An 11,092-nucleotide genomic window follows, 5' to 3' on the forward strand; every position below is an offset into this window, starting at 1 on the left:
ATTATTGCGCTCATTAGTCCTGCCGCAATAATCCTGTGGGCTAGATTATTACGCTGTTAACAGACAGAACGTGGGAGCCACCTGCCCAAGGCTACCTTGCAAGTTAGTTGCTAAGCAAGGATCTGAACGTACATCTCTCAGATACAGCCATTCTCCAGTACTCGGTCCTAATAGTAATTTAAAAAAAATATTGGGTTTTGTACTGATACTGTCTGGTTCCCCCATCCACATTAACGCTTTGTAAACCAGCTTCTGCATCAAGGCACAACTTCTATGTCAGAAAGCAATGCACTTTAGCTACACAAATCATAAAAGCATTAACACCAGCTGACAGCTAAATCCGCCAGCTTAAATATGATTACATAGGACACCTCACTCCAGTTACTTCAACACCCAAGGTCACTCTAACAGTCTCAAACGTCCACTACTTTCCTGATGTGGCTACCGGGTAGAAAGGTTTGGTTCAAGGTGAACAGTTACTACAGTTCACTGTTATCCTTTCGTACAAAGCGCTCAGAATTCTTGGATCCAGTGTCAACCACCTTATGACCTAGGTTAGGCTAACTGTGACTCATGCTTTTGAGGGTTAACAACTAGTCAGCGATCCGAACCTTGCTCTTTCATGCCTATCCCAACTCTCTTCTCCACACTACCCAGGATCTTGTATTTTGTAAGGTACCAAACATGCAATTTTTTTGTACGTGAAGTCTGGCTGCATTGTTCTGAATGGATAAGTCCTGCCCGCAGAGCTGCACAACCATCTGGAGATTCAATTAGATTCAAATACAGGAGCTATAAGGTGGAACACCTACATTGATTACAAGAAAGTACAGACCATCCATAAACATAATATTTTGGAAAACCAAAATAATGCTTTCACAACCAGCTCTCTAATGCTGTGGCGTTTTCTTGTTAGAAGACAAAGCAACACTGGCTTGATTCAATTGCATTCCATCAGAGGATCTATATCACACATTAGCCACCAACCTTTGCAAAGAGGCTTTATCGTTTAAACTTTAACGTTTGTACAATCCTTTCATTGCCCTGCTGACATTCAATTGTCCATGATTTTGCATGAAGAAAGGCCAACCCCCCACACCTCCTACCGTTAAAATAACCAACTAAGTAGGAGTTGTTAACACTCCAGACAGCTGAGGAACAAAACCTAGACGGATGAAAGCCAAGACACTCAGATGCCTGATGGATCTGTCTCTTTATGTCAGAAAGATCAGTGACTGAACCAGGAATCAATTACTGAGTCACTAGAAACAGCTGAAAGACAGTGGTGTAATAAACCGGTTGACTTTAACCCTTTTCAAGAGGCCAAAGACACCAAAAGAGGCAGGGAGTGGCTTCTTGGTCTTAAGACCGCTTGGAGGGTTGGACCCAAAAAGCCACACAACTAGTTCCACACGGATCTCCTCCTCTCACATCACATGGAAAGCCAGTTTTGAAAATGAGGGGATTTCAAAAGCACAGGGTAAGGTGATCTGTTTTCAAAACTAAGAGCGGACACACCCAAGAGCTTGGGTGAACCTCTTGGAATGCAGGATGGATTCTTCTTCGAGATGCCACACAGGAAAGGATGGATTCTTCTCGGAGATGCCGCACAGCACTGACAGCTAAGCTTCTCACACGCATGTGCTAGGTTTGATGTAGCACTAATAATAATAATAAATTTTATTTCTATCCCGCCCTCCCCACCTCGGCAGGCTCAGGGCGGCTAACAACTTTTCATAAAAACATACAATGGTTAAAACTTTTACATTTAACAATAAAATAAAAATAATCTAGTATGCTGCACATGCCTGGAGGGATTTGCTTGCCTCCAGTATACTGAACTGGGAGCAGGCAACTGTAGAGAGGAAAGCATATGCACAGCCATGACTCTACTGCAGCCAGGGGTACTCCGGTCAAATAATGGACAATCTCCCGCTGAAAGCTGGCCACATATGCTATGCAATGAGCCAGAAACATTAAGGACTGGGTGATCCATGCGACGGTCACCTCACGATTGGACTACTGTAACGCCCTCTACATGGGGCTGCCTCTGTGCCGGACCCGGAAGTTACAACTAGTGCAGAACGCGGCGGCCAGGCTGTTGCTTGGTCTCCCAAGATGGGAACATATACGGCCGGGGCTACGCAAGCTGCACTGGTTACCGATTGTATACCGGGTCCAGTACAAAGTGCTGGTTATTACCTTTAAAGCCCTATATGGCCGAGGACCGGCCTACCTGAAGGACCGTCTCTCCCCGTATGAGCCCCAGAGAGCACTCAGGTCAGTAGGAAAAAACAGACTGACTACCCCTGGGCCAAGAGAAATTAAACTACAGAACACTCGCACACGGGCCTTTTCGGCTGCGGCCCCATATCTTTGGAACCAACTCCCAGAGGAGGTGCGGGCCCTGCGGAACCTTGATCAGTTCCGCAGGGCCTGCAAGACCACCCTCTTTAAATTAGCTTTTATGAACAGCTGAATTATAATTCTACAACGAAGAAATATCCGCCATCAGCATTAACTAGAATATAGCGTCAATGATAATGTTATGGTTTGCTTTAATTAATGCTCTAACTGGTTTTTAAGGTTAAATTAATGCTCAATTTTAATGTTCTTAATGTAATTGTTTTATTAATGTACCATTGGTCATTGTGTTGTTTATTACTGTTCTATTTATTAATGTACCATTGGTCATTGTGTTGTTAGCCGCCCTGAGCCTGCTTCGGCGGGGGAGGGCGGGATACAAATAAAATTTACTTACTTACTTACTTAAGCAATAAAACTGGTTTCAAACGGGGGGGGGGGGGGGAGGAACCAACCTTTCTAATAAACCCCTCAAAGTTCCTGGAGTAGAAAACAATATGTTACTACCGACATTTGTGGGACACAATCCTTACTCTGAGGCAGACAAACAAGAGGCCAATTTAAACCAGGCTGCATGAGCAGCTCAGTAAAACAGCACAGTGGTTGGGGAAGTTCCAGTTTTCCCGCCTTAAGGTGGGGGGAAGGCCTGGGATAGGTATCTGTCATACTCTAGGATCATTGAAGCTATACTGCCTGAAGAGAAAGGGAGTCAGGCTATTTACCCCTTACAAGGAAAGGCATCTTCATTCTATCACAAGGGACTATCTGTTTCTGGCTGACACCATTTAACACTGGAGAGGAGAGCCAGTGAATTGTAATGGCTAAGAACTATAAGACGAGAAGTCCTTGACAGAGTCCATAAACGCAGCCTCCATCGACAACTGTATCTTTGACCATCACAAATAAAGGCCAGGTTCAATCTTATTTCAGATCCTACAATCAGGCTCTGGATTCAAAATTCTCATTACAATCCTCAAAGCTGAACATAAGCTCAGAGACAGAAAGTGAAGACAAATGGCTCTTTACACAGATATGTAAAATTTATGGAAATGTTGAAGCCCTGAGAGAGAAACAAAAGGGGGGGGGGGGGAGAACGGAAATAAACACCTTAACTCAAACCTACATGGATTTTTCTGCTTTAACACAAACTATATAACCTAATCAGAATCATATTAGTCATAAATTATACTACTTAATATGTTTATTAAATTTAGAAGTATGCCTTAGTTTTCTAGAAGCAACACAGCGAATATTAATCTTCTAGAAGAAACACTGTGAATATAACCACCTTTTTTTCTGCTTCCTTGATTTGATACTGTTGTATAAAGGTTCTGTGACTCTGTGAAAAAGAGCTGCAAACTGTTGCATCTTATGCTACCTTAGCACATGTACCTTAAATTTTGCCACCTTAGAGGTCAGAAAAATTGGAACTGGAAAACAAATCTACTCATAAAGCAAAAAGAGGTGCATTATTTTACAGTCATAACAGGACATCCGCAGAGTCAGATAACAAATTAAGTTTGTAACTGCAAGCTCCTTAATGTATGAAACATAAGATATTAATTGTTGCCCACTGAAACATTTCCTTGATGTTCATTTTATTTATTAACATATCCCCGCAGTATATATCTTACACTGCAAATTGTCTTACACAGAATGTTTCCATTCAAAGAAAACTGAAAAAAAGTCTTCTAGGGCAACAGGAACACACAGTTAATTTCCTGTCTATGCATATTCTCTGTAATTTACCTTGTCAGCGAACTGCAGAAAAGCAGTCTAATGAGCTAGAATCAGGCTCTCCATTAATATTGACTGGCTACTAAGGCCTAGCAAAACATTGTGAGCTTTTTGGTTCAGTGGCTAATAAAATTAAGTCCACAGGGATGCTTGTTAGGGTATCAAGCAATCTGCACGCCATGGACAGATTTTTTTCTATCTCTTTCCTTTGGTCCCAATGGGGGATCCAAAGCAGCTTATGTTGTTCTCCTCCCATTGATTTTACCCTAACAACAACCCTGTCAGGTAGGTTAAACTGAAAATATGTGACCCAAAATCACCTAGCAAACTTCTGTGGCAAAATGACAATTTGAACCTAAGTCTCCAGATCCTAGTCAGACGCTCTAACCTAGGGGTGTCAAACTCATTTCTTATGAGGACTGGATCTGACATAAATGAGACCTTGCTGGGCTGGACCATGCTGGGCGGGGCCATGTCAAGCCAGGCCATGTGTGTACCTATTTAAGATTAGGTAGTAGAGATATAAACTTTATACAGGAGACAGACAAACACAATTAAAGTTTCTTTTTTAATTTTTTTTTTAAACTTGCTTAAAACATTAGCACTCATTGGTCTTAAAGGTGCTTTCTTTGTCTTTCTCCCATGGGATCCAGGGAAATGGGCAAATGAAGCTCTGGCTCTTTCCTTCCTTCTCCAGGGGACCAGGAGGGGGAGGAGCCTCAGCCAGTAGAAGGAAAAGAGGCTTTGCTCTGTAGCTCCTGTGCGATTGAGCAAGCCTTGCAAAACAAACTGTTATGCAGAAGGAAGCAAGAGAGAGGGAGAAGGAAGCAGATGATAGCCAGTTGTTTGAGGGCCTGATAGGAGCCCTCTGGACGCTTGATTCGGTCCCCGAGCCACATGTTTGACACCCCTGCTCTAACTGGGTAGCTCAGATGAAAATCTGAAGAAAAATCAAGAAACCACCAGGGTTTTAAAATTCTCTTCCAAAGCCTGCCTTTCACAGTTTTTCCAACTGAAATCTGGAATATTTGGGGAACACTGTAAAGAAACTCTTATGAGATATTTTATTTTAGAATGAAAGAAACATTTAAGGCAAGGTTTTTCATATTCAAAATGTATAGCATAAAACAGACTTTCAATTTTGCCAATGGAAAAACTGGACAATTTGGGGCAGCATTGAAAAAATGTCCTGTGAAATACTTTCTTTTTTTGAGCAAGGAAAACCTGGTCATTATTTCAATTGGTCCAAAAATACATCATGAAAAGTCTAAGGACTTTACCAATTTTCCCCCATGGAGAATTTTAGGAAAACACTGGGGAGGGGGCAACTCTTATCCTGTACTTATTGCCTTTTTGATGTTATTGTTGTACTAGCAGTATCTTTATACTGATTAACTATTTAAACTATTTGTTATAATGTTGTACATTTTATTGTTACAAACAAAAACAATTAAATATTGAAAAAAATCTACAATATTGCCAAGAATTTTTTGTTTAAACATAAACATTCTAGCAACAATGTATATAATAACACATTATTAAAGAGGGGATTTTTCCCCCCCAGATGGTAGCTATACTGGTCTGCAGCAGAACTGCTAGATTCAAGTTCAATAGATTTTCAAGGTATGAGTTTTCCTGAGTCAATGCTCCCTTCATTAGATTTGATTAAGAGAGCTTTGGCTCTCAAAAGTTCCTACTCCCAAAATCTTGTTGGTCTCTGAAGTGCTATTGGAATCTAATCTAATTATGAAAGAGGTCAGTGCTTTCAAAGAAATAAGGTCTAGCTTAATATTAAGACTTGTTGTAGTCCCACCTACCTACTGTTACAATAAAGTGTATTATTTGGAAAGAAAGCTTTTATTCAAATAAAATACTTTCTTTGGTTTACGGAAGGCAAAGGAAACTAAAGTCATGCAGTGTTGCACAGAGAGCCAGTTTGGTGTAGTGGTTAAGTATGCGGACTCTTATCTGGGAGAACCGGGTTTGATTCCCCACTCCTCCACTTGCACCTGCTAGCATGGCCTTGGGTCAGCCATAGCTCTGGCAGAGGTTGTCCTTGAAAGGGCAGCTGCTGTGAGAGCCCTCTCCAGCCCCACCCACCTCACAGGGTGTCTGTTGTGGGGGAGGAAGGTAAAGGAGATTGTGAGCCGCTCTGAGACTCTTCGGAGTGGAGGGCGGGATATAAATCCAATATCTTCTTCTGCACACAATCTCAACTTGCCCAACCTACCTCGCAAAGTTGCTGTGTAGATAAAAATGGAATATGCCCAGGTATGCCTACCTGAATGCCCTAGAGGACCATGACATAAATCAATTCAACCCAAGAAAGGCTGAAGATATTATTCTAGGGGGGACTGCTTCATCTCTCTGGCCAGGCAATCAACAAACAAACAGGTCCAAGTAACTACTATATTAAACTCTGTTATCATAAGGTTATTTAGAAGAATCAATCATTATCCAGAAAGCAAGATCACATCAGTGTTGTATGCATTACTGAACCAAGTGATTGCCATATTCATTTCAGGTTTCACAGAACAACTTAACAGATCCAGTCATTCACTTGTACTAACAAAAAGAAAGAAAGAAGAGAGACTACTCAGCCAAACCTCCAACAATGACAGCAGAACTCTTCAAATATCTTTTAGGCCAAGGTAGATACTATAAAATGAGAAAGTTTAAGTGGGTACTAAAATACTAACAGGTAAAAGGCCAAATCTTGACATGTTTCAGGTGCCATTTCTCTAGGAATATTAAAAGTATTTTCACACCACACTCTAGGCTAGGTTTTAAAGACACCGAGGCTTCTTCTTGGAGATTGTTCACACCGTTCCCCCCCTCCATTTGCACAATTGCACTATATTTCTTGAGACCGTCAACTGTCTACAGTCAAGCACTACAGGAAGCTAACAGAGCCTTGGACAGAAGATGAATGCCAAAAAGAAGCCCACCTTGACAGTTATTCACAATTACTGGCACATTAGATCTAAACGATAATTAAGGGTGGCTAGCTAGAAATAGTTTCATAACAGGTTGCTTTTTGTTATCTTTCTGATACTAGTGTACTAAATCAGAGTTTTAAATACCAGGTATTTGACCAATGTCTGGAAAGTTAGCTGACCAACAGTTATCTGAATGAGGTCCTTTGTGTGAATTGTGGACCAACAGTCAAATCAGCTGCCCATCTGAATATGTGCATGCATACACCCTGCAAACTTTGGTTTAAAGGCTTAATAAAAGAGAAACGGCTAAAACCACACTTCAAAATCTCATACATTGAGGGATCCCTCCTGTAAAATTCTAAGTATGAAGAACTGCACCATAAAACATGTTGATTTTGTTCAATCAATAAGTGTTGTGCAATAGTGTGAGCATAGAACTAGGAACATGGAGACCCAGGTTTGAATCTCTCCTCTGCCACAGAAGCTTGCTGGGTGACTTGGGCCAGTCACTTCCTGGCAGCCTAACCAATCTGGCACGGTTGTTGAGTGGATAAGGTTGTTGAGATTTCTTGAATAGCTGCACATCTTCCATCACTGGGTGGAACTCCCACCTAAATACCTGCATGATTCCTCCCTCTTCCTCAAAACCTCATGTACAAAGCCTCAGATTTCACCTTTTCATTCAAAAGCTTAAGCGTAATAGCATTTGTCCAGATCCATCTTGTTGCCCTGCTTTTGCTGCCTTATCTCTCACAAGGAAGTAACTTGTCTTTTTTCTAGTTTGTAAAGCACAATGTGTATAATAACAACAATAAGAAAAAGGAATTAGATTCAACATGGAAAACCTAATAATTGGGCCTGGTGTGACTTTGTCCATGGGGTTGCAAAGAGTCGGACTCGACTGTGCGACTGAACAACAACAACATGTGATGTAAGTTTTGTGACACCTAAAGGATTAATATTTTAGTTAATCTTGGCCTAAAATTGTCTGTAATTTGACCAATTCTTTCACTCTGATATTGAGTGGTTTTAATTGTTTTTACTTATTTTATTGATTTTAATTGTTTGTTCTGTTGTACTCTGCCCTGAGTCTGTTCACTCGGTAGGGTGGAATAAAATAAATAATAAAATGGATAGAGCTTATTGACAAAGGTCTACAGGTCAACAACCAAACACCAGGCAAGCCAAACAATGGTTGGTTTTGGCCAGTGACCTACAGAAGAAAATATGTTGCTCCTTTAGTAGGGTTGCCAATCCCCAGGTGGGGACAGGGGATCCCCCCATTTGGAGGCCCTCCCCCCACTTCAGGGTCGTCAGAAAGCGGGGGGAGGGGAGGGAAATGTCTGATGGGAACTCATGATTCTCTATGGAGATTTATTTCCATAGAAAATCATGGAGAATTGATCTGTGGGTATCTGGGGCTCTGAGGGGGCTGTTTTTTGGGGTAGAGGCACCAAATTTTCAGTATAGCATCTAGTGCCTCTCCCCAAAATACCCCCCAAGTTTCAAAAAGAAGCCCCAAAAGAAGGTGCCCCCATCCTTCATTATTTCCTATGGAAGGAAGGCATTGAAAAGGTATGCCGTCCCTTTAAATGTGATGGCCAGAACTCCCTTTGGAGTTCAGTTATGCTTGTCACAGCCTTGATCTTGGCTCCACCCCTAATGTCTCCTGGCTCCACCCCCAAAGTCCCCAGATATTTCTTGACTTGGACTTGGCAACCCTATCCTTTAGCTATGTTCCTCTCATGTTGACCAGAATATTTTCCCAGGGAAAGTACAATGTTTTGAAAAACAATATTATATGCTAATCTATATTTCATTTTCAGTGAAAGTCCACTTAACTTTTTATTGCCAAATATTAATTTAAATGCACCCAATGTGAAAAAAACACTAAAAAGTGAGACTTTTTCTGGCAAAAGCCAAGATATTCCTATACTTACATATGGTGCTTTTCAACAACGCTGTAGGGTTTTCAAGACCAGAGACCGCAGAGGTGGTTTGCCATTGCCTGCCTTTGCAGAGCCACCATGGATTTCCTTGGAGGTCTCCCAACTAACTAGTAACCAGGGCTGACGCTGCGTAGCTTTCAAGATCCGGTAAGTCCGGCCTAGCTTACTGGTAATGATTTTAAAATCAGCTCAAAGAGAGACAATAGCTGGGCTAATTTAAAGAAAAGAAACTTCAGAAAGATAACCTGGATAAACGACACCTCTCTTTCTTTCACCAGTAGTTAATACCCTTCCTATGCTTTTATCCAGAACTTTTTTTGAGCAGGACCGCTCAGGGGGTGTGGCATCAGGGGGTGTGGTCTAATATGCAAATGAGTTGCTGCTGAGCTTTTTCTGCAAAAAATGCCCATGCAAAACAATAGTGTGCAAAACAATGGTGGTGTCAGGGGTGTGTGACCTAATATGCAAATGAATTCCTGCTGGGGTTTTCTACAAAAAGCCCTGCTTTTACCCCACTCACACCCTTTACCTCTTCCCCCACAAGCTTCTCTTTTCTCATATTTTTTTCCTTCTTCTTATGCTCTCTCTCTCTCTCCCCCCCCCCCCTATATTTACCATGATCTTCCACAAAGGGTTATTAGAACAGACTGCCAGGATGATGCAAGTAAAAGGTCCCCAAACATTTACAGCCATAAAAACTCTTTGTCCTTATTTGTGATTATTTTAATCTTTCCTTCTGTAGCACCCCCCACCTTCCTCACGCCCTCTTCCCACCCCCCCCCACCCCCGTTTTCTTTCTGATCTCCCTCACCGGGCAGTTGTGAGACAATACATGCAAAGCACTTTTGAGCCCAGAACACCCTTATTTAATAAAGAATAAGCATTACCCCTTTGCAAACACTATTCCATTCCTCACTACTCTGACACCATCGCTTTGGCCCCTTGCAATTCTTTACCCTTTTCCTATCCCCCTCCAACCTCCATTTATATTTGCGCCTTTCTTCTCCACTTTCCTCCCTTCGACTTCCTGCAACCTACCTGGTCGGGGCTATTGCAAGGAAACCGAGATGACACGTGAACCTCCAGTAACACGAACGAGTAATATTATGAATAGGCATCCCCCCCCCCACGTTTGCTCCCCCACCCCACAACCCGCTTTCCCCCAGTGGTGCTCCCCCACCCCTCCTTCCCTCTCCTCCCTCCCCGCCCCCTTCTCTCCCCTCCTTTCTTCTCGTCACTCCCACCCCTTCTCCCCCAACGTTTTCTCCCCTGCCCCACCCCCTCTATCACGCCCCCCCCCATTCATTGCCTTTTCCCTCCTTCCCTCGCCCCCTTCTTTCCCCTCTCAAGCCCCCTTCACTCACCCTTCCTTCTCCTCCCCTCAGCTGTTTACCACTCAGGACTCTTCTAACCCACAGGGCGCCGCCATCTTGGCCCTTCCTCCCTCGCTGGCGTCCTCCCCGAGATCCCTCCGCCGTCTCCCCCTCTAAAAAATAGTCCTCCGCCACGAGCCTCCCGCTTCTCCCGTCCACCCCAATAAAGGTCCAGGGCTGGGCTCCGTCAAACGCATCGAGTCCGCCCAGGACGGCAATACGATAGACGGTGGGAAGCGGTACAGAGGGGTGGGCCGCGGAGGGATCTGCCAGCGGAGCAGCGCTGGAGTGGAAGCAAAGGTGGTCTCGTGATTCTGAGGGAGGCCGCAAAAAGGTTCCGGCGCCTGAGAGTCACGTGACTGAAGCCTGGGGGGAGCGGTGGGGAGGCGGGAAGGAGAGCTCTGCCTGGGTGGTAAACAAGCTCGCGGAGGGCGGGGCTTAGCGGGCGCCAGGAGGGGCGGGCGCTTCAAGGCCACGCCCCCTCGCTGCCCCAAGCTACAGGCGCGCGGGGTTGAATCTCGGCGTGAGTTTAGACTGGGTTCAGCTGGAGGTCATTGCGTTGCCAACTTCCAGGGGAAAACTGGAGTCCTCAAAAAAAAAAATTGATTATATAAATCCAGGGCTTTGAGCCAGAGCGCGCAGGGACGGAGTTTCGACTGGCCTGTCATCAAGGGGGTGCGGCCTAATATGCAGATGAGTTCCTGCTGGACCTTTCCTACAAAAAAGCCCT

The 11,092-nt window shown here is 43.6% G+C and overlaps 1 protein-coding gene across 1 annotated transcript in view; it reads right to left on the reverse strand.

Annotated features, from left to right (window-relative positions):
* Positions 1–10,733, reverse strand: part of TSC1 (TSC complex subunit 1) — a 59,271-nt gene extending 48,538 nt beyond the window's left edge. The window contains exon 1 of the mRNA XM_060250553.1: positions 10,354–10,733. The gene's annotated coding sequence lies outside the window, so the exon portion shown is untranslated. The remainder of the gene's footprint in view (positions 1–10,353) is intronic.
* Positions 10,734–11,092: the final 359 nt, after the last annotated feature.

This window comes from Heteronotia binoei, chromosome 12, assembly GCF_032191835.1.
Source record: "Heteronotia binoei isolate CCM8104 ecotype False Entrance Well chromosome 12, APGP_CSIRO_Hbin_v1, whole genome shotgun sequence".
NCBI classification, from domain to species: Eukaryota; Metazoa; Chordata; class Lepidosauria; order Squamata; family Gekkonidae; genus Heteronotia; species Heteronotia binoei.